The sequence below is a fragment of the Pristiophorus japonicus genome, chromosome 21 (assembly GCF_044704955.1).
Source record: "Pristiophorus japonicus isolate sPriJap1 chromosome 21, sPriJap1.hap1, whole genome shotgun sequence".
Taxonomy (NCBI): domain Eukaryota; kingdom Metazoa; phylum Chordata; class Chondrichthyes; family Pristiophoridae; genus Pristiophorus; species Pristiophorus japonicus.
In genome coordinates this window covers 91,965,486-91,989,164 of record NC_091997.1, presented here as the reverse complement: position 1 = coordinate 91,989,164, position 23,679 = coordinate 91,965,486, and positions in this window count along the sequence as shown.

Sequence of the window (23,679 nt, the reverse complement as noted above, 5' to 3'; positions counted from 1 at the left end):
ACCATCTTCTTAAACCCCTCTCCCTTGCCTCCTCCGTCCTAATCTCCAACAACACATGCAAGCAGCTCAAGGACTTCTCTAACACTAAGATTGAGACCATCCATTCAGCTGCCTCTGAAGGTTCTCTTTGTTCCCCTAGCCCTCTGGGCCAAACTTACGCTGGTTTCCCCCTGCCTGAACCCTAAACTCACAACTTTCTTTAGTTCTTCTCTGAGCTCATCCTGTCCATGAGATTCACCTTCTGCTCTCCTCTCAACCCCATTCCCACCAAACTGCTGACCACCCAACTTCCCTTCCTGGCGCCCCATGTTAGCTGATATTGTTCATGGCTCCTCTCCTCAGGTGCTGATCCCTTCCCCTTCAAATCTGCCGTCATCAACCTCTCCTCAAAACCTACCCCATCGACTCCTCTCTACTTACAAACTTCCGCCCCATCTCCAACCGTCCTTTCATCTCCAAAGTCCGTGAATGTGTTGTCACCTCCCAAATCTGGGCCCATCTTTCCCATGGCTCCAATCAGGTCTCCGCCCCTGGGACAGCACTGAAAGCATCCTTATCAAAGTCACAAATGAAATCCTTTGACTGTTGCAAACTATCCCTCCTCGTTCTTCTCCGCCTGTCCACATGGCTGACCACACCACTATCATATACCGAATCACCAGTGTTATATACCAAATTACCAGTGTTTTATATCGAATCACCAGTGTTATATACAGAATCACCAGTGTTATATACAGTATCACCAGTGTTATATATCGTCTCACCAGTGTTTTATACCGAATCACCAGTGTTATATACAGTATCACCAATGTTATATACCGTCTCACCAGTGTTTTATATCGAATCACCAGTGTTATATACAGTATCACCAGTGTTATATACCGTCTCACCAGTGTTTTATACAGAATCACCAGTGTTATATACAGAATCACCAGTGTTATATACAGTAACACCAGTGTTATATACCGTCTCACTAGTGTTTTATACAGAATCACCAGTGTTATATACAGAATCACCAGTGTTATATACAACACACCAGTGTTATATACAGAATCACCAGTGTTATATACAGAATCACCAGTGTTATATACAACACACCAGTGTTATATACAGAATCACCAGTGTTATATACAGAATCACCAGTGTTATATACAGTATCACCAGTGTTATATACAGAATCACCAGTGTTATATACAGTATCACCAGTGTTATATACAGAATCACCAGTGTTATATACAACACACCAGTGTTATACACAGAATCACCAGTGTTATATACCGAATCAGCGCTGTTATATACAGTATCACCAGTGTTCTATACAGTAACACCAGTGTTATATACAACACACCAGAGGATATCAATCTACTGGTCAGGTGGGCAGAGCAGTGGCAAATGGAATTTAATTCAGAGAAGTGTGAGGTGATGCACTTTGGGAGGGCTAATAAGGAAAGGGTATACACATTAAGCGGTAGGCCACTTAATAATGTAGATGAACGAAGGGACCTTCGTCCACAGAACTCTTTTGGGGGAAACGAAAACATTAAATCGTGGCCCCCCGATCTGGGGGACGCACCAAACATTTACAAGGACCTTTTTTTTTGTTTTTTTGTATTTTTTTTTGTTTGTTTGTCTTTTTTAAAGTTTTTTTTTGGGCACTAAACTCATAGATATATTTTTTTCTACAATTGCCCCCTACAAAAGGGGAGGGGGACACTAAAAACACCGGCAATTAAAACAAATTAAACTTTAAAACATAAAATCAAATTAAAATTTGGTTGCCGGGCGTGATGATGCACTCCAGTCCCTCCGGTGCCCACCTCTCGCGGAAGGCCGCGAGCGTACCGGTGGACACCGCGTGCTCCATCTCCAAGGACACCCTGGCATGGATGTACGTGCGGAAGAGAGGCAGGCAGTCAGGTTGAACGACCCCCTCGACCGCCCGCTGCCTGGACCGGCTGATGGCACCCTTGGCCGTGCACAGGAGCAGTCCTACGAGGAGGCCCTTGGACCTACCCGCTCCCCTCCGCACAGAGTGCCCAAAGATCAGGAGTGTGGGACTGAAGTGCAGCCAGAATTTCAGGAGCAGCCCCTTTAAATAATAAAACAGGGGCTGCAACCTCGTGCATTCAATAAAAACATGGAACACGGACTCTTCCAGACCGCAGAAATTGCAGGCGGCCTGGGAGCCCGTGAACCGGCTTAAAAATTTATTGCACGGCACTGCTCCATGCACCACCCTCCAGGCCAAGTCCCCGATAAATACTGGGAGGACTCCCGCGTGGAGTGCCCTCCATCGTGGACCCCCGCCTCCTCCGGACGGCAAGATGGTACGCCATGGCGTGTCCGGACGGCAGGCGAGGATGGCAAAGTTGAGAGTGTGCAGGAGCAGCCCGTACAGGAAACCCCTCCGCGCGGAACTGAAAGGCACGGAGGGGATTTCCTCGAAGCGGCTCAAGTTGTAATGCGCCGGCTCCCGAGGGAGGTTCCGGGGTTTGGCGCCGATGAGGAATTGCGTCTGGATGGGGGTCAGTTCGGATGGGATCTCCCCACGTGCTTGAGCCTCCTCGATGCACCTAATGGAGTCAGGGCCCAGAGCTGTTTTTAGCGACTCGATGGCATCGGCCGCGCGGCGGACGTTGGCGGAATTTAGGCGCCGCGCCAGCATGTCTGGCGCCATCCAGCCCGCTCCTCCGCCATCGAGCAGGTCCCTGACCCTGGTCACCTCACCAGCCACAGCCCTCTCCTCCGACCGCCACCAAAACCTCGGTCGTGGAGGTACGGATTCCCGAGCAGCGGCTCCTACAGGATAGCCGCCACTCCAGCCGGTGGAGAGCTGCGTTTGGTGGAGACTTTGTTCCAGACCCTGGTGAGTTCCTTGTAAAAGACAGGCAGCTCCTGGAAGGCGGTCCTGACGCCTCCCAAGCTCACAAACAGGAGCTGTGTGTCATAGTTGAGGCCGTGCTGCTGGCGGAAGAAATACGTCGCCAGAGCACGCCACCTGGGAGGGGGCTCGACGTAAAGGTATCTCTGCAGGGTCTGAAGACGGAAAGTCGCGAGCTGGGTGCTGACGCACACCAACGACTGACCGCCCTCCCCAAGCGGGAGACTCAAGACCGCGGCAGAGACCCAGTGCTTCCTGTTGTTCCAGAAGAAGTCCACCATCTTCTTCTGTATCTTGGTGACAAACGCAGGGGGAGGGGTCAAAGTGACCAGCCGGTACCACAACATGGCGGCCACCAGATGGTTTATGAATAGCGCTCGACCCCTGTAGGACAGCACTCGGAGCAGTCCTGTCCAGCGCCCTAGGCGAGCGGTGACCTTGGCCTCCAGCTCTTGCCAATTCGCCGGCCAGGTTTCCCCGTCAGGGCTAAGGTAGACTCCCAGATAGAGGAGATGGGTCGTGCTCCAGGCAAAAGGCCTGAGCTCCTCTGGCAGGGAGTCCACCGGCCACTGACCCACCAGGAGTCCGGAACATTTCTCCCAATTGATCCTGGCAAAGGATGTGGCCGAGTAAATCTCCTGGCACTCACGCATCCTCCACAGGTCAGCGGGATCCTCTACCGCGAGGAGCACGTCATCGGCGTAAGCTGAGAGGACGACCTCCACGCCCGGCCCTTGCAGAGCCAGTCCCGTCAACCTCGTCCACAGGAGGCGCAGGAAAGGCTCCACGCAGATGGCATATAACTGGCCGGACATGGAGCATCCCTGGCGCACCCCTCTTCCAAAGCGAAGGGGCGCCGTCAAGGACCCGTTAACCTTTATCAGACACTCCGCGGCGGCGTACAAAAGTCGGATCCGGGTGACGAAATGCGTCCCGAACCCGAAAGCGCGCAGAGTCCCGAACAGATAGTCATGATCCACCCTGTCGAACGCCTTCTCTTGGTCGAGAGATAGGAAGGCGACCGACAGACCAGCCTCCTGGGAATGATGGATAAGATCCAGGACCAGATGGATGTTATCGTGGATTGTCCGGCCCGGGACCGTGTAGGACTGGTCGGGGTGGATCATGTGGTCCAGCACGGCGCCAAGGCGAGCAGACATCGCCCTGGTGAAGATTTTGTAGTCCGTGCTGAGGAGGGAGACCGGGCGACAGTTCTTAAGGAGGCGGAGATCGCCCTTCTTAGGCAGCAGCACGATGACTGCCCTGCGCCAAGAGAGGGGCATCTCCACGGTCGCCAGACCTTCCCCCAGGACCCGCGCGTAGTCGCCCACCAGGAAGTCCCAGAATGCCCTGTGGAACTCCACGGTCAGCCCGTCCAGCCCCGGGGCTTTTCCCCTCGAGAGCCGGGCGAGGGCGCCGGTCAGCTCCGCCAGGCTTAGCGGAGCTTCCAGATTTTCGGCGCCCTCCGGGCTGACCTTCGGCAGGTCCTCCCACAAAACTCTACGCGCTTCCTCGCTGGACGGCTCCGGAGAGAACAGAGCCCCGTAATATTCACGGGCCCTGTTCTTGACGCCCTCTGGCTCCGAGACGAGAGAGCCGTCGTCGGCCAGCAGCGTCAAGAGCTGCTTACGGACACTCTGTCTTTTTTCCAGCGAGTAGAAGAAGGGGGAGCCGCGGTCCAGATCCCGCAGGAACCGGATCCGTGACCTCACGAACGCGCCTCGGGCCCCGACGAGCTGCAGGTCCTTCAGCGCGGCCTTCTTCGCTTCGTACACCGTCCGCAGGGCCGGGTCCTGGACGACTTGACCGAGATGGGCTTCCAGGTCGAGCACCTCTTTTTCTAGGCGCCCGACCCTGGCCGCCCGCCTCTTGGTCGACCCCCTCGCGTACTCTTGACAGAAGACGCGGACGTGAGCCTTGCCCACGTCCCACCATAGCCTCAAGGAGGGGAAGCCCCCCCGCTTCCTTCTCCAGTCGGACCAGAATCGACGGAACGAGTCCTGGAACCGCACGTCCTCCAGCAGCCGGTTGTTAAAGTGCCAGTACGCGGACCCCGTCCTCGCGCGGAGCGAAGCGAGCTCCGCCCACACCAGGTGGTGGTCCGAACACGGCACCGGCCGCATGGAGGCCGCCGGGACGCAGGAAACGTATGCCCGAGACACGTAAAGGCGGTTGACTCTGGACCATCCTACTCCAGGCCTCACCCAAGTAAAGGCGCTGGAGTCGGGGTGGAGATTTCGCCAGACGTCCACCAAGTCGAAGGACCCGACCAGGTCCCTCAACTTCTCCATCGCCGTCATGCTCTGCGGGGCACCGGAGCGGTCCCTCGCCTCGAGGGTGCAGTTAAAATCCCCCCCGAGGACAATGCAGTCGCCGACGTCGACGGAGCCAAGAAGAGCGGACACCTCTTCAAAGAAGCGCGTTTGCTGCGGGCCGGGCTGAGGGGCGTACACGTTCACGAGATGGAGCGGCACGTCCCCCAGGCAAACCGTGACGTGCAGCAAGCGGCCTGGCACGGGCTCCTCGACCCCCAAGATCTCCGGCTGAAAATGCGGGGCCAACAAGATAGCCACCCCACAAGAAGTGGTAGTGAGGTGGCTCATGCGGACCTCTCCTTGCCATTCCGAGCCACGTGGCTTTGTCTCCCGGAACGGTGTGGGTTTCTTGCAGGAAGCACACCGCATATTTCCCCTCCCGCAGGAGCGGAAAATTGTTAAATCTACGGCGTGCCTCTCTGCCGCCGTTGATGTTGAGGCTGGCTATGGTTATCTTCATGACAAAAGCATAGTGCAACCTCTACCTAACCTATTGTGGGGGGTGAGTGGAGTCGTTTGTTGACCTCCACTCCTTCAGCAGCCCAGCGAGGAACCCTTTGAGCCGGCGCAGCTCAAGGCCTTGCGCCTTTGATAAGGGCCCGCCCGTGGCTATGGTTTTAGCGGCGGCGCGGACGGACGTGACGAGCAGCCCCGGCTCGGACCATCTTTCCAGGGCCAGATGGGCTCTGTTGCGGTGACCCTGGCTCTGGACCAAAAAGTCGCGGAGTGCCTTTGCAGGAATGAGGGGGGACTCAGCGGCGGGCACGAGGAGATCCACCGCCTCACTGGCGATGGACTCGAGATCTTCTCCCTCGTCCCCCACCGACTCCCCGTCCCCCTCCGGGAGGTCGCCGCCAGCAGCCGGCCCGTCGACCGCACGAGGTTTGGCAAACGGCCCGGCCATTCCATCCGGCCCTGGCTCTGCCCCGATCCCACCCCCAGGATCGTCGGCAGAGGAGTCCCCACTGGGCTCTTTTAAAAGTGGTGCTGGGTCAGGAAGCGACAGCGGAAGGGGTTCCCCCTTCGCCCAAGGAACCGGGGAACACGGAGAGACCTGGTCAAAGTAATGTTCCAGGTCCCCCAAGTACCTCAGTACCAAAATAGGGGGCGAGGGTTGGTGTTCTTCTCCCTCCCCGCCGCCACCCCCCGGCCCAGCGGGTACAGATTCATTACAATTGTTAATACTGTGTATTTCTGCCGAGTCGAGCAAGTCCCGGGGGAAGTTGGGTATTGGCTGGGCAGGCTCAGGTTCGGCCTTTTCGGCCCCGCCCGCCTCAGTCCCCGGGACGTTCGACCCGGCGGCTACGCATTCTTCCGCTGGCCCCACGCCCCCCACGACAGGCAGATCTTCCACGCCATCCCCGGGACGCAGAGGCTGGGCAGCCTCGACTGTCTCACCCTCCCCGGGGACAGATTCCTCCCGTCTACGGCGCAGTTTGGGGGCGCTGGTGGGGGACGCGGGACACGCGGCGGGCACCGACTCCTCCGCGGAGGGATGTTGTTCCCCCTCCGCCTCATTGGAGCGGCGCCTCCTTTTGTTCCTGGGGGGGCGCGGAGGCAGGGAGACCTCCATGTCTGCCGAGGCCTCCCGCTCCAACCCCCCTTTTTCTTATCTTGCCCGCCCCCGAGCCCCTCTGCAGTATTGGTCAAGGGCTCGGGCACGGGCTCGGGGCACCCCGCGCTCGCCGGTGACGGGGTTGGGCTGAGCGCGGTGGTCAAACATTCTGGCGCACTGAGGGGACCCGCCTCGAGATGGTTTGCCTTCCTCCGCGCCTTCCTTCCAATCAGACGTTCTCCCTCCCCCCCGCCGGAGGCCGTGAAAACAAAGGCCCCCGACGATGCCCGCGCACCTACGGCTCCCGGCACGCGGATGCTACTAGGGGGAAGGGTGGCGGCGGCATGGCACCGCACGCCGTCCGACGTCCAGAAGACGCGGTAGGCAGTCCCCTCGTGCACCACATTAAAATCTCCCTCCGTCGTCTCCTCCCGCGCCAGCCGGACAAAGAGCTGGCGGCGGAAGGAGAACACGTGGCGCAGGCTGTTCTCCCTGAGGCCAAGCGGTATGGGGTTGATCCCCGACCTTACCTCCCCCAGTTGTTGTAGGTGAGGGAGGAGGATCTCAGCGGGAACAAAGGGCGGGACGTTTGAAATGATGACCCTCTGCACGGTGGCCTCGAGAGGGTCCACCGGCAGGAACGTCCCGCCCACCGTGAGCCCCTTTTCAAGGGCCAGGGACACCGCCCGCTCCGACCCCAGGAACAACACGGCCTTCCCAGACATCTTGGAGGCTGCGACAATGGCCGAGGGGCCGACTACCACAGCCATTCCCCGCACGCACTCCTCGATGCTCATTGTGGGGTGAGTGTAGCTCTTGACCCCGTTTTTCTTAGTAATGAGTCTGAATGGTGGCAGGGCAGCGGGAGGCACAGGAGGCACCGTGGATGTGGACGCCGCCTGCGCATATGTCTTAGCTGGCCCTGCCACCGGCGTGGATGGAGTCGCCATCACGGGGTCCCTTTAAGGGCTACACCCACCCCAGAGTCACAGGCCTTAATGGTCTTTAATTGGCCTCATTTGAATTTATGAGCAGAGGAGCTCTCAATGAGGCACACTTCTCCCCTAGTTGACAATTGGAGAGGGGCCTTGCTCCCTCTGCTCAGTTGTCTTAATTGTTTTTCCAATTAAGGAGGAAAGGAGTTCTCAGAGAGAGAGGGGAGAGACAGAGTGAGTGACAGAGTGAGAGTGCGGAGGGTGGGAAAGAGGGAAGCTGTGAGGGCAGTTCTCCCCTCACAGCGATGGGTGGGTGTTTTTCTGGGGCGCACTCCCTAGATGATGGAAAACAAAGCAAGGCACAGTCTTTTGGGATGGTCTTCGGGTGGGAGGAGAAGATGTCTTCACCTGGGACAGCTGGAGCCACCCAGGCACACACTCCCAACGATGTTTAATAGGGTGATTAGTAAATCTTCAGCCAGGTAGCTCCAGCTATCCCAGGCTAGGCAATGGGGGAGGGGTGCTTCAGTGGTGTGTGGGGCCTAGGTGTAAGCAAGACCCCCCACACACTTCCACACACACACACCCCCCGCGATGTTCCGGGCCTCGAAGAAAATCTTCTTTTCTCCCCCCACCGATACAACAATGTCTTTCGGGGAATGCACCAACACCCACCTGTAGAATGTTGTAGAATCTCCCTCCTTCCACACAGGTTGTTGCTCTTTTCCCCCTCTCTCCAACTCTTTGTAGAAGTAAATAAAGTTGTTGAATTTTTCAGCTCTCCACCTCTCCCTCTGGATGTTGAGTTGTAGTAAGCCAGCCCCCTCCTCCTCTTCCTGGGCTGTTCTCGGGGCTCACTCCAGGCCTTCCAGACAGGAGCTTCAGCAGGGAGTTCCTTCTCTCTCAGCACCACAGCTCCAACTGAATAGGCCACGCCTCCAAACCTCCACCATTGGTCCACAGAACTCTTTTTGTGAAAAAATTAAAACATTAAATCATAAAATGGTGTCCCCCCGATCTGGGGGGTGCACCAAACATTTCCAAGGCCCCATTTTTTTGTGCTTTTTTTTGTTTTTTTTTTGTGGATTTTTTTTGTTTTTTAAAGTTTTTTTTGGGGCACTAAAATCTTATTTTTTCTCCAAGTGCCCCCTATAAAAGGGGAGGGGGACACTAAAAACACTGACAATTAAAACAAATTAAACTTTAAAACATAAAATCAAATTAAAATTTGGTTGCCGGGCGTGACGATGCACTCCAGTCCCTCCGGTGCCCACCTCTCGCGGAAGGCCGCGAGCGTACCGGTGGACACCGCGTGCTCCATCTCCAAGGACACCCTGGCGCGGATGTACGCACGGAAGAGAGGCAGGCAGTCAGGTTGAACGATCCCCTCGACCGCCCGCTGCCTGGACCGGCTGATGGCACCCTTGGCCGTGCCCAGGAGCAGTCCTACGAGGAGGCACTCGGACCTACCCGCTCCCCTCCGCACAGGGTGTCCAAAGATCAGGAGTGTGGGACTGAAGTGCAGCCAGAATTTCAGGAGCAGCCCCTTTAAATAATAAAACAGGGGCTGCAACCTCGTGCATTCAATAAAAACATGGAACACGGACTCTTCCAGACCGCAGAAATTGCAGGCGGCCTGGGAGCCCATGAACCGGCTTAAAACAAATATGATATGATTGGGATTACGGAGACGTGGCTCCAGGATGATCAGGGGTGGGAACTCAACATCCAGGGGTATTCAACATTCAGGAAGGATAGAATAAAAGGAAAAGGAGGTGGGGTAGCATTGCTGGTTAAAGAGGAGATTAATGCAATAGTTAGGAAAGACATTAGCTTGGATGATGTGGAATCTATATGGGTAGAGCTGCAGAACACTAAAGGGCAAAAATCGTTAGTGGGAGTTGTGTACAGACCTCCAAACAGTAGTAGTGATGTTGGGGAGCGCATCAAACAGGAAATTAGGAGTGCATGCAATAAAGGTGCAGCAGTTATAATGGGTGACTTTAATATGCACATAGATTGGGCTAGCCAAACTGGAAGCAATATGGTGGAGGAGGATTTCCTGGAGTGCATAAGGGATGGTTTTCTAGTACAATATGTCGAGGAACCAACTAAGGGGGAGGCCATCTTAGACTGGGTGTTGTGCAATGAGAGAGGATTAATTAGCAATCTCATTGTGCGAGGCCCCTTGGGGAAGAGTGACCATAATATGGTGGAATTCTGCATTAGGATGGAGAATGAAACAGTTAATTCAGAGACCATGGTCCAGAACGTAAATAAGGGTAACTTTGAAGGTATGAGGCATGAATTGGCTAGGATAAATTGGCTAATGATTCTTAAGGGGTTGACTGTGGATGGGCAATGGCAGACATTTAGAGACCGCATGGATGAATTACAACAATTGTACATTCCTGTCTGGCGTAAAAATAAAAAAGGGAAGGTGGCTCAACCGTGGCTATCTAGGGAAATCAGGGATAGTATTAAAGCCAAGGAAGTGGCATACAAATTGGCCAGAAATAGCAGCGACCGTGGGGACTGGGAGAAATTTAGAACTCAGCAGAGGAGGACAAAGGGTTTGATTAGGGCAGGGAAAATGGAGTACGAGAAGAAGCTTGCAGGGAACATTAAGGCGGATTGCAAAAGTTTCTATCGGTATGTAAAGAGAAAAAGGTTAGAAAAGACAAACGTAGGTCCCCTGCAGTCAGAATCAGGGGAAGTCATAACGGGGAACAAAGAAATGGCAGACCAATTGAACAAGTACTTTGGTTCAGTATTCACTAAGGAGGACACAAACAACCTTCCGGATATAAAAGGGGTCAGAGGGTCTAGTAAGGAGGAGGAACTGAGGGAAATCTTTATTAGTCGGGAAATTGTGTTGGGGAAATTGATGGGATTGAAGGCCGATAAATCCCCAGCGCCTGATGGACTGCATCCCAGAGTACTTAAGGAGGTGGCCTTGGAAATAGCGGATGCATTGACAGTCATTTTCCAACATTCCATTGACTCTGGATCAGTTCCTATCGAGTGGAGGGTAGCCAATGTAACCCCATTTTTTAAAAAAGGAGGGAGAGAGAAAGCAGGGATTTATACATCGGTCAGCCTGACCTCAGTGGTGGGTAAAATGATGGAATCAATTATTAAGGATGTCATAGAAGCACACTTGGAAAATGGTGACATGATAGGTCCAAGTCAGCATGGATTTGTGAAAGGGAGATCATGCTTGACAAATCTTCTGGAATTTTTTGAGGATGTTTCCAATAAAGTGGACAAAGGAGTACCAGTTGATGTGGTATATTTGGACTTTCAGAAGGCTTTCGACAAGGTCCCACACAGGAGATTAATGTGCAAAGTTAAAGCACATGGGATTGGGGGTAGTGTGCTGACGTGGATTGAGAACTGGTTGTCAGACAGGGAGCAAAGAGTAGGAGTAAATGGGGACTTTTCAGAATGGCAGGCAGTGACTAGTGGGGTACCGCAGGGTTCTGTGCTGGGGCCCCAGCTGTTTACATTGTACATTAATGATTTAGACGAGGGGATTAAATGTAGTATCTCCAAATTTGCGGATGACACTAAATTGGGTGGCAGTGTGAGCTGTGAGGAGGATGCTATGAGGCTGCAGAGTGACTTGGATAGGTTAGGTGAGTGGGCAAATGCGTGGCAGATGAAGTATAATGTGGATAAATGTGAGGTTATCCACTTTGATGGTAAAAACAGAGAGACAGACTATTATCTGAATGGTGACAGATTAGGAAAAGGGAAGGTGCAACGAGACCTGGGTGTCATGGTACATCAGTCATTGAAGGTTGGCATGCAGGTACAGCAGGCGGTTAAGAAAGCAAATGGCATGTTGGCCTTCATAGCGAGGGGATTTGTGTACAGGGGCAGGGAGGTGTTGCTACAGTTGTACAGGGCCTTGGTGAGGCCACACCTGGAGTATTGTGTACAGTTTTGGTCTCCTAACTTGAGGAAGGACATTCTTGCTATTGAGGGAGTGCAGCGAAGATTCACCAGACTGTTTCCCGGGATGATGGGACTGACCTATCAAGAAAGACTGGATCAACTGGGCTTGTATTCACTGGAGTTCAGAAGAGTGAGAGGGGACCTCATAGAAACGTTCAAAATTCTGACGGGTTTGGACAGGTTGGATGCAGGAAGAATGTTCCCAATGTTGGGGAAGTCCAGAACCAGGGGTCACAGTCTAAGGATAAGGGGTAAGCCATTTAGGACCGAGATAAGGAGAAACTTCTTCACCCAGAGAGTGGTGAACCTGTGGAATTCTCTACCACAGAAAGTAGTTGAGGCCAATTCACTAAATATATTCAAAAGGGAGTTAGATGAAGTCCTTACTACTCGGGGGATCAAGGGGTATGGCATGAAAGCAGGAAGGGGGTACTGAAGTTTCATGTTCAGCCATGAACTCATTGAATGGCGGTGCAGGCTAGAAGGGCCATTTTATGTTTCTATGTTTTTTAAAAATTTATTACACGGGACTGCTCCGTGCACCACCCTCCAGACCAAGTCCCCAATAAATACTGGGAGGACTCCCGCGTAGAGTGTCCTCCATCGGGGACCCCCGCCTCCTCCGGACGGCAAGATGGTACGCCATGGCGTGTTCGGACGGCAGGCGAGGATGGCAAAGTTGAGAGTGTGCAGGAGCAGCCCGTACAGGAAACCCCTCCGCGCGGAACTGAAAGGCACGGAGGGGATTTCCTCGAGGCGGCTCAAGTTGTGAGGCGCCGGCTCCCGAGGGAGGTTCCGGGGTTTGGCGCCGATGAGGAATTCCGTCCTCCTCGATGCACCTAACGGAGTCAGGGCCCAGAGCTGTTTTTAGCGATTCGATGGCATCGGCCGCGCGGCGGACGTTGGTGGAATTTAGGCGCCGCACCAGCGTGTCTGGCGCCATCCAGCCCGCTCCTCCGCCATCGAGCAGGTCCCTGACCCTGGTCACCTCACCAGCCACAGCCCTCTCGTCCGACCGCCACCTAAAACCTCGGTCGTGGAGGTACGGATTCCCGAGCAGCGGCTCCTGCAGGACAGCCGCCACTCCAGCCGGTGGAGAGCTGCGCTTGGTGGAGACTTTGTTCCAGACCCTGGTGAGTTCCTTGTAAAAGACAGGCAGCTCCTGGAAGGCGGTCCTGACGCCTCCCAAGCTCACAAACAGGAGCTGCGTGTCGTAGTTGAGGCCGTGCTGCTGGCGGAAGAAATACGTCGCCAGAGCACGCCACCTGGGAGGGGGCTCGATGTAAAGGTATCTCTGCAGGGTCTGAAGACGGAAAGTCGCGAGCTGGGCGCTGACGCACACCAACGACTGACCGTCCTCCCCAAGCGGGAGACTCAAGACCGCGGCAGAGACCCAGTGCTTCCTGTTGTTCCAGAAGAAGTCCACCTGCTTCTTCTGTATCTTGGTGACAAACGCAGGGGGAGGGGTCAAAGTGACCAGCCGGTACCACAACATGGCGGCCACCAGCTGGTTTATGACTAGCGCTCGACCTCTGTAGGACAGCACTCGGAGCAGTCCTGTCCAGCGCCCTAGGCGAGTGGCGACCTTGGCCTCCAGCTCTTGCCAGTTTGCCGGCCAGGCTTCCTCGTCGGGGCTAAGGTAGACTCCCAGATAGAGGAGATGGGTCGTGCTCCAGGCAAAAGGCCTGAGCTCCTCCGGCAGGGAGTCCACCCGCCACTGACCCACCAGGAGTCCGGAACATTTCTCCCAGTTGATCCTGGCAGAGGATGTGGCCGAGTAAATCTCCTGGCACTCACGCATCCTCCGCAGGTTAGCGGGATCCTCTACCGCGAGGAGCACGTCATCGGCGTAAGCCGAGAGGACGACCTCCACGCCCGGCCCTTGCAGAGCCAGTCCCGTCAACCTCGTCCGCAGAAGGCGCAGGATAGGCTCCATGCAGATGGCATATAACTGGCCGGACATGGGGCATCCCTGGCGCACCCCTCTCCCAAAGCGAAGGGGCGCCATAAAGGACCCGTTAACCTTTATCAGTCACTCCGCGGCGGCGTACAAAAGTCGGATCCGGGCGACGAAATGCGTCCCGAACCCGAAAGCGCGCAGAGTTCCGAATAGATAGTCGTGATCCACCCTGTCGAACGCCTTCTCTTGGTCGAGAGATAGGAAGGCGACCGACAGACCAGCCTCCTGGGAATGATGGATAAGGTCCCGGACCAGATGGATGTTATCGTGGACTGTCCGGCCCGGAACCGTGTAGGACTGGTCGGGGTGGATCATGTGGTCCAGCACGGCGCCAAGGCAAGCAGACATCGCCCTGGCGAAGATTTTGTAGTCCGTGCTGAGGAGGGAGACCGGGCGCCAGTTCTTAAGGAGGCGGAGATCGCCCTTTTTAGGCAGCAGGACGATGCCTGCTCTGTGCCAAGAGAGGGGCATCTCCCCGGTCGCCAGACTTTCCCCCAGGACCCGCGCGTAGTCGCCCCCTAGGACGTACCAGAACGCCCTGTGGAACTCCACGGTCAGCCCGTCCAGCCCCGGGGCTTTTCCCCGCGAGAGCCGGGCGAGGGCGCCGGTCAGCTCCGCCAGGCTTAGCGGAGCTTTCAGATTTTCGGCGCCCTCCGGGCTGACCTTCGGCAGGTCCTCCCGCAAAACTCTGCGCGCTTCCTCGCTGGACGGCTCTGGAGAGAACAGAGCCCCGTAATATTCACGGGCCCTGTTGTTGACGCCCTCCGGATCCGAGACGAGAGAGCCGTCGTCGGCCAGCAGCGTCAAGAGCTGCTTACGGACACTCTGTCTTTTTTCCAGCGAGTAGAAGAAGGGGGAGCCGCGGTCCAGATCCCGCAGGAACCGGATCTGCGACCTCACGAACGCGCCTCGGGACCCGGCGAACTGCAGGTCCTTCAGCGCAGCCTTCTTCGCTTCATACACCATCCGCAGGGCCGGGTCCTGGACGACTTGATCGAGACGGGACTCCAGTTCGAGCACCTCTTTTTCTAGGCGCCCGACTCTGGCCGCCCGCCTCTTGGTCGACCCCCTCGCGTACTCTTGACAGAAGACGCGGACGTGAGCCTTGCCCACGTCTCACCATAGCCTCAAGGAGGGGAAGCCCCCCTGCTTCCTTCTCCAGTCGGCCCAGAGTCGACGGAACGAGTCCTGGAACCGCACGTCCTCCAGCAGCTGGTTGTTAAAATGCCAGTACGCGGACCCCGTCCTCGCGCGGAGCGAAGCGAGCTCCGCCCACACCAGGTGGTATTCCGAACACGGCACCGGTTGCATGGAGGCTGCCGGGACGCAGGAAACGTACGCCCGAGACACGTAAAGGCGGTCAACTCTGGACCATCCTACTCCAGGCCTCACCCAAGTAAAGGCGCTGGAGTCGGGATGGAGATTTCGCCAGACGTCCACCAAGTCGAAGGACCCGACCAGGTCCCTCAACTTCTCCATCGCCGTCATGCTCTGCGGGGCACCGGAGCGGTCCCTCGCCTCGAGGGTGCAGTCGCCAACGTCGACGGAGCCAAGAAGAACGGACACTTCTTCGAAGAAGCGCGTTTGCTGCGGTCCGGGCTGAGGGGCGTACACGTTCACGAGATGGAGCAGCACGTCCCCCAGGTGAACCGTTACGTGCAGCAAGCGGCCTGGCACGGGCTCCTCGACACCCAAGATCTCCGGCTGAAAATGCGGGCCCAGCAAGATGGCCACCCCACAAGAAGTGGTAGTGAGGTGGCTCATGCGGACCTCTCCTTGCCATTCCAGGAGCCACATGGCATCGTCTCCCGGAACGGTGTGGGTTTCTTGCAGGAAGCACACCGCATATTTCCCCTCCCGCAGGAGCGAAAAATTGTTAAATCTACGGTGTGCCTCTCTGCCGCCGTTGATGTTGAGGCTGGCTATGGTTATCTTCATGACAAAAGCATAGTGCAACCTCTACCTTAACCTATTGTGGGGGGGTGAGTGGAGTCTTTTGTTGACCTCCACTCCCTCAGCAACCCAGCGAGGAACCCTTTGAGCCGGTGCAGCTCAAGGCCTTGCGCCTTTGATAAGGGCCCACCCGCGGCCATGGTTTTAGCGGCGGCGCGGATGGACGCGATGATCAGCCCCGGCTCGGACCATCTTTCCAGGGCCAGGTGGGCTCTGTTGCGGTGACCCTGGCTCTGGACCAAAAAGTCCCGGAGTTCCTTTGCAGGAATGAGGGGGGACTCAGCGGCGGGCACGAGGAGATCCACCGCCTCACTGGCGATGGACTCGAGATCTTCTCCCGCGTCCTCCACCGAGTCCCCGTCCTCCCCCGGGAGGTCACCGCTAGCAGCCGGCCCGTCGACCGCACGAGGTACGGCAAATGGCCCGGCCGCTCCATCCGGCCCTGGCTCTGCCCCGATCCCACCCCCAGGATCGTCGACAGAGGAGTCCCCACTGGGCTCTTTTAAAAGTGGTGCTGGGTCAGGAAGCGACAGCGGAAGTGGTTCCCCCTCCGCCCCAGGAACCGGGGAACACGGAGAGACTTGGTCAAAGTAATGTTCCAGGTCCTCCAAGTACCAAAGTAGGGGGCGAGGGTTGTTGTTCTTCCCCCTCCCCGCCGCCACCCCCCGGCCCAGCGTGTACAGAATCGTTAAAATCATTCATTGCCGTTTCTTCCGGGCCGAGCGACACCCGGGGGAAGTTGGTTAATAGCTGGGCGGGCTCAGGTTCGGCCTTTTCGGCCCCGCCCACCTCAGTCCCCGGGACGCTCGACCCGGCGGCAATGCATTCCTCCGCTGGCCCCACGCCCCCCACGACAGGCAGATCTTTTACGCCATCCCCGGGAGGCAGAGGCTGGGCAGCCTCGACTGTCTCACCCTCCCCGGGGACAGACTCTTCGCGCCTACGGTGCAGTTTGGGGGTGCTGGTGGGGGACGCGGGACACACGGCGGGCACCGACTCCTCCGCGGAGGGATATTGTTCCCCCTCCGCCTCATTGGAGCGGCGCCTCCTTTTGTTCCTGGGGGGGCGCGGAGGCAGGGAGACCTCCATGTCTGCCGAGGCCTCCCGCTCCACACCCCCTTTTTCTTTCTTGCCCGCGCTCGAGCCCCTCTGTGATACTGGTCAAGGGCTCGGGCACGGGCTCAGGGCACCCGCGCTCGCCGATGTCAGGGTTGGGCTGAGCGCGGTGTTCAAGCTGTCTGGCGCACTGAGGGGACCCGCCTCGAGATGTTTCGCCTTCCTCCGCGCCTTCCTTCCGATCGGACGCTCTCCCTCCCGCCCGCCGGAGGCCGTGAAAACAAAGGCCCCCGACGATGCCCGCGCAGCCACAGCTCCCGGCACGCGGACGCTACTAGGGGGAGGAGTGGCGGCGGCGCCAGCCTTGGCCGCCTTCGGTGGTTTGGCGGCCTTGGAGGCGGGGCAGTTCTTACGAATGTGCCCCACCTCCCTGCACCGCACGCCGTCCGACGTCCAGAAGACGCGGTAGGCAGTCCCCTCGTGCACCACATTAAAATTGCCCTCCGTCGTCTCCTCCCGCGCCAGCCGGACAAAGAGCTGGCGGCGGAAGGAGAACACGTGGCGCAGGCTGCTCTCCCTGAGGCCGAGCGGTATGGGGTTGATCCCCGACCTTACCTCCCCCAGTTGGTGTAGGTGAGGGAGGAGGAGCTCAGCGGGAACAAAGGGCGGGACGTTAGAAAGGATGATCCTCTGCGCGGTGGCCTCGAGAGGGTCCACCGGCAGGAACATCCCGCCCACCGTGAGCCCCTTTTCAAGGGCCAGGGACACCGCCCGCTCCGACCCCAGGAAGAACACAGCCTTCCCAGACATCTTGGAGGCTGCGACAATGGCCGAGGGGCCGACTACCCCAGCCATCGCCCGCACGCACTCCTCGATGGTCATTGTGGGGTGAGTGTAGCTCTTGACCCCGTGTTTTTTAGTTATCAGTCTGAATGGTGGCAGGGCAGCAGGAGGCGCAGGAGGCGCCGTGGATGTGGACGCCGCCTGCGCTTATGTCCTAGCTGGCCCTGCCACCGGCGTGGATGGGGTCGCCATCACGGGGTCCCTTTAAGGGCTACACCCACCCCAAAGTCACAGGCCTTAATGGTCTTTAATTGGCCTCGTTGGTGTTTTGAGCAGAGGGAGCTCTAAAAGAAGCACACCTCTCCCCTAGTTAACGAATGGGGAGGGCTCTTGCTCCCTCTGCTCAGTTGTCTTCATTGTTTTTACAATTAGGAGGAAAGGGCTCTCAGAGAGAGAGGGGAGAGACAGAGAGAGAAAGAAAGAGTGGGGGGGGGTGGGAAAGAGGGAAGCTGCGAGGGCAGGTCTCCCCTCACAGCGATGGGTGGGTGTTTCTTGGCTGCACTCCCCAGATGGCAAAAAACAGTCTTTGTAGAATGGTCTTCGGGTGGGGGGAGAAGATGTCTTCACCTGGGGTAGCTGGAGCCACCCAGGCACACACTCCCAATGATGTTTAATAGGGTGATTAGTACTACTTCAGCCAGGTAGCTCCAGCTATCCCAGGCTAGGCAATGGGGGAGGGGTGCTTCAGTGGTGTGTGGGGCCTAGCTGTAAGCAAGACCCCAAAACACACTTCCACACACACACACCCGCCGCGATGTTCCGGCCCTCGAAAGGTCTTCTTTCCTCCCCCCACCGATACAACAAAGTCTTTTGGGGAATGCACCAAAACACACCCACCTGTCGAAGATTGTAGAAATGACTCTCCCTCCTTCCACACTGGATGGTGTTTTCTCAGGATGTTTTTCCCCCTCTCTCCAACTCTCTATAGTTGTAATAAGTGATAAATTTTCTGCTCTCCTCTCTCCCTCTGGACGTTGAATGTGTAGTAAGCCAGCCCCTTCCTCCTCTTCCTGGGCTGGTCTCAGGGCTCACTCCAGGCCTTCCAGACAGGAGCTTCAGCAGGGAGTTCCTTCTCTCTCAGCAGCACAGCTCCAACTGAATAGGCCACGCCTCCAAAGCTGCACCATTGGTCCACAGAACTCTTTTTTGGGAGAAAATTAAAACATGAAATCATTAAATCGTGTCCCCCCGATCTGGGGGGCGCACCAACATTTCCAAAGCCCTTCTTTCGTGTTTTTTTTTGTTTTTTTGTTAGTTTTTTTTTGGGCACTAAAATCATATATTTTTTCTCCAAGTGCCCCCTATAAAAGGGGAGGGGGACACTAAAAACACCAGCAATTAAAACAAATTAAACTTTAAAACATAAAATCAAATTAAAATTTGGTTGCCGGGCGTGATGATGCACTCCAGTCCCTCCGGTGCCCACCTCTCGCGGAAGGCCGCGAGCGTACCGGTGGACACCGCGTGCTCCAACTCCAAGGACACCCTGGCGTGGATGTACGCGCGGAAGAGAGGCAGGCAGTCAGGTTGAACGACCCCCTCGATCGCCCGCTGCCTGGACCGGCTGATGGCACCCTTGGCCGTGCCCAGGAGCAGTCCTACGAGGAGGCCCTCGGACCTACCTGCTCCCCTCCGCAAAGGATGCCCAAAGATCAGGAGTGTGGGACTGAAGTGCAGCCAGAATTTCAGGAGCAGCCCCTTTAAATAATAAAACAGGGGCTGCAACCTCGTGCATTCAATAAAAACATGGAACACGGACTCTTCCAGACCGTAGAAATTGCAGGCGGCCTGGGAGCCCGTGAACTGGCTTAAAAATTTATTGCACGGCACTGCTCCGTGCAACACCCTCCAGGCCAAGTCCCCGATAAATACTGGGAGGACTCCCGCATAGAGTGCCCTCCATCGGGGACCCCCGCCTCCTCCGGACGGCAAGATGGTGCGCCATGGCGTGTCCGGACGGCAGGCGAGGTTGGCAAAGTTGAGAGTGTGCAGGAGCAGCCTGTACAGGAAACCCCTCCGCGCGGAACTGAAAGGCACGGAGGGGATTTCCTCGAGGCGGCTCAAGTTGTGAGGCGCCGGCTCCCGAGGTAGGTTCCGTGGTTTGGCGCCGATGAGGAATTCCGTCCGGACGGGGGTCAGTTCGGACGGGATCTCCCCACGTGCTTGAGCCTCCTCGATGCACCTAACGGAGTCAGGGCCCAGAGCTGTTTTTAGCGATCGATGGCATCGGCCCCGCGGCAGGCGTTGGCGGAATTTAGGCGCCGCGCCAGCGTGTCTGGCGCCATCCAGTCCGCTCCTCCGCCATCGAGCAGGTCCCTGACCCTGGTCACCTCACCAGCCACAGCCCTCTCGTCCGACCGCCACAAAAAACCTCGGTCGTGGAGGTACGGATTCCCGAGCAATGGCTCCTGTAGGACAGCCGCCACTCCAGCCGGTGGGGAGCTGCGCTTGGTGGAGACTTTGTTCCAGACCCTGGTGAGTTCCTTGTAAAAGACAGGCAGCTCCTGGAAGGCGGTCCTGATGACCCCCAAGCTCACAAACAGGAACTGCGGGTCGTAGTTGAGGCCATGCTGCTGACGGAAGAAATACGTCGTCAGAGCACGCCACCTAGGAGGGGGCTCGACGTAAAGGTATCTCTGCAGGGTCTGAAGACGGAAAGTCGCGAGCTGGGTGCCGACGCACACCAACGACTGACCGCCCTCCCCAAGCGGGAGACTCAAGACCGCGGCAGAGACCCAGTGCTTCCTGTTGTTCCAGAAGAAGTCCACCAGCTTCTTCTGTATCTTGGTGACAAACGCAGGGGGAGGGGTCAAAGTGACCAGCCGGTACCACAACATGGCGGCCACCAGCTGGTTTATGACTAGCGCTCGACCCCTGTAGGACAGCACTCGGAGCAGTCCTGTCCAGCGCCCTAGGCGAGCGGCGACCTTAGCTTCCAGCTCTTGCCAGTTCGCCAGCCAGGCTTCCTCGTCCGGGCTAAGGTAGACTCCCAGATAGAGGAGATGGGTCGTGCTCCAGGCAAAAGGCCTGAGCTCCTCCGGCAGGGAGTCCACCCGCCACTGACCCACCAGGAGTCCGGAACATTTCTCCCAGTTGATCCTGGCAGAGGATGCGGCCGAGTAAATCTCCTGGCACTCACGCATCCTCCGCAGATCAGCGGGATCCTCTACCGCGAGGAGCACGTCATCGGCGTAAGCCGAGAGGACGACCTCCACGCCCGGCCCTTGCAGAGCCAGTTTGGTCAACCTCGTCCACAGGAGGCGCAGGAAAGGCTCCACGCAGATGGCATATAACTGGCCGGACATGGGGCATCCCTGGCGCACCCCTCTCCTAAAGCGAAGGGGCGCCGTAAAGGACCCGTTAACCTTTATCAGACACTCTGCGGTGGCGTACAAAAGTCGGATCCGGGCGACGAAATGCGTCCCGAACCCGAAAGCGCGCAGAATCCCGAACAGGTAGTCGTGATCCACCCTGTCGAACGCCTTCTCTTGGTCAAGAGATAGGAAGGCGACCGACAGACCAGCCTCCTGGGAATGATGGATGAGGTCCCAGACCAGATGGATATTATCATGGATTGTCCGGCCCGGGACCGTGTAGGACTGGTCGGGGTGGATCATGTGGTCCAGCATGGCGCCAAGGCAAGCAGACATCGCCCTGGCGAAGATATTGTAGTCCGTGCTGAGGAGGGAGACCGGGCGCCAGTTCTTAAGGAGGTGGAGATCGCCCTTCTTAGGCAGCAGGATGATGACTGCCCTGCGCCAAGAGAGGGGCATCTCCCCGGTCACCAGACTTTCCCCCAGGACCCGCGCGTAATCGCCCCCCAGGACGTCCCAGAACGCCCTGTGGAACTCCACGGTCAGCCCGTCCAGCCCCGGGGCTTTTCCCCTCGAGAGCCGGGCGAGGGCGCCGGCCAGCTCCACCAGGCTTAGCGGAGCTTCCAGATTTTCGGCGCCCTCCGGGCTGACCTTCAGCAGGTCCTCCCACAAAACTCTACGCGCTTCCTCGCTGGACGGCTCCGGAGAGAACAGAGCCCCGTAATATTCACGGGCCCTGTTGTTAAAGCCCTCCGGATCCGAGACGAGAGAGCCGTCGTCGGCCAGCAGCGTCAAGAGCTGCTTACGGACACTCTGTCTTTTTTCCAGCGAGTAGAAGAAGGGGGAGCCGCGGTCCAGATCCCGCAGGAACCGGATCCGCGACCTCACGAACGCGCCTCGGGCCCCGACGAGCTGCAGGTCCTTCAGCGCAGCCTTCTTCTCTTCATACACCATCCGCAGGGCCGGGTCCTCGACGACTTGACCGAGACGGGACTCCAGGTCGAGCACCTCTTTTTCTAGGCGCCCGACCCTGGCCGCCCGCATCTTGGTCGACCCCCTCGCGTACTCTTGACAGAAAACGCGGATGTGAGCCTTGCCCACGTCCCACCATAGCCTCAAGGAGGGGAAGCCCCCCTGCTTCCTTCTCCAGTCGGACCAGAATCGACGGAACGAGTCCTGGAACCGCACGTCCTCCAGCAGCTGGTTGTTAAAATGCCAGTACGCGGACCCCGTCCTCGCGCGGAGCGAAGCGAGCTCCGCCCACATCAGGTGGTGGTCCGAACACGGCACCGGCCGCATGGAGGCCGCCGGGACGCAGGAAACGTACGCCCGAGACACGTAAAGGCGGTCGACTCTGGACCATCCTACTCCAGGCCTCACCCAAGTAAAGGCGCTGGAGTCGGGATGGAGATTTCGCCAGACGTCCACCAAGTCGAAGGACCCGACCAGGTCCCTCAACTTCTCCATCGCCGTCATGCTCTGCGGGGCACCGGAGCGGTCCCTCGCCTCGAGGGTGCAGTTAAAATCCCCCCCGAGGACAATGCAGTCGCCGACGTCGACGGAGCCAAGAAGAGCGGACACCTCTTCAAAGAAGCGCGTTTGCTGCGGGCCGGGCTGAGGGGCGTACACGTTCACGAGATGGAGCGGCACGTCCCCCAGGTGAACCGTGACGTGCAGCAAGCGGCCTGGCACGGGCTCCTCGACCCCCAAGATCTCCGGCTGAAAATGCGGGCCCAGCAAGATGGCCACCCCACAAGAAGTGGTAGTGAGGTGGCTCATGCGGACCACTCCTTGCCATTCCAGGAGCCACGTGGCTTCGTCTCCCGGAACGGTGTGGGTTTCTTGCAGGAAGCACACCGCATATTTCCCCTCCCGCAGGAGCGAAAAATTGTTAAATCTACGTCGTGCCTCTCTGCCGCCGTTGATGTTGAGGCTGGCTATGGTTATCTTCATGGCAAAAGCATAGTGCAACCTCTACCTAACCTATTGTGGGGGGGTGAGTGGAGTCGTTTGTTGACCTCCACTCCCTCCGCAGCCCGGCGATGAACCTTTTGAGCCGGCGCAGCTCAAGGCCTTGCGCCTTTGATAAGGGCCCGTCCGCGGCCATGGTTTTAGAGGCGGCGTGGACAGACGCGTCGAGCAGCCCCGGCTCGGACCATCTTTCCCGGGCCAGATGGGCTCAGTTGCGGCGACCCTGTCTCTGGACCAAAAAGTCCCGGAGTTCCTTTGCAGGAATGAGGGGGGACTCAGCGGTGGGCACGAGGAGATCCACCGCCTCACTGGCGATGGACTCGAGATCTTCTCCCTCGTCCCCCACCGAGTCCCAGCAGGAGGCGCAGGAGGCACCGTGGATGTGGACGCCGCCTGCGCATATGTCCTAGCTGGCCCTGACACCGGCGTGGATGGGGTCGCCATCACGGGGTCCCTTTAAGGGCTTCACCCACCCCAAAGTCACAGGCCTTAATGGTCTTTAATTGGCCTCATTGGTGTTTTGAGCAGAGGGAGCTCTAAAAGGGGCACACCTCTCCACTGTTTAACGAACGGGGAGGGGCCTTGCTCCCTCTGCTCAGTTGTCTTAATTGTTTTACAATTGGGAGGAAAGGGCTCTCAGAGAGAGAGGGGAGAGACAGAGAGAGAGAGAGAGAAAGAGAAGGGTGGGGGTGGGAAAGAGGGAAGCTGCGAGGGCAGGTCTCCCCTCACAGCGATGGGTGGGTGTTTCTTGGGGTGCACTCCCCAGATGGCAAAAAACACAGTCTTTGTAGAATGGTCTTCGGGTGGGGGGAGAAGATGTCTTCACCTGGGGTAGCTGGAACCACCCAGGCACACACTCCCAACAATGTTTAATAGGGTGATTAGTACGACTTCAGCCAGGTAGCTCCAGCTATCCTAGGCTAGGCAATGGGGGAG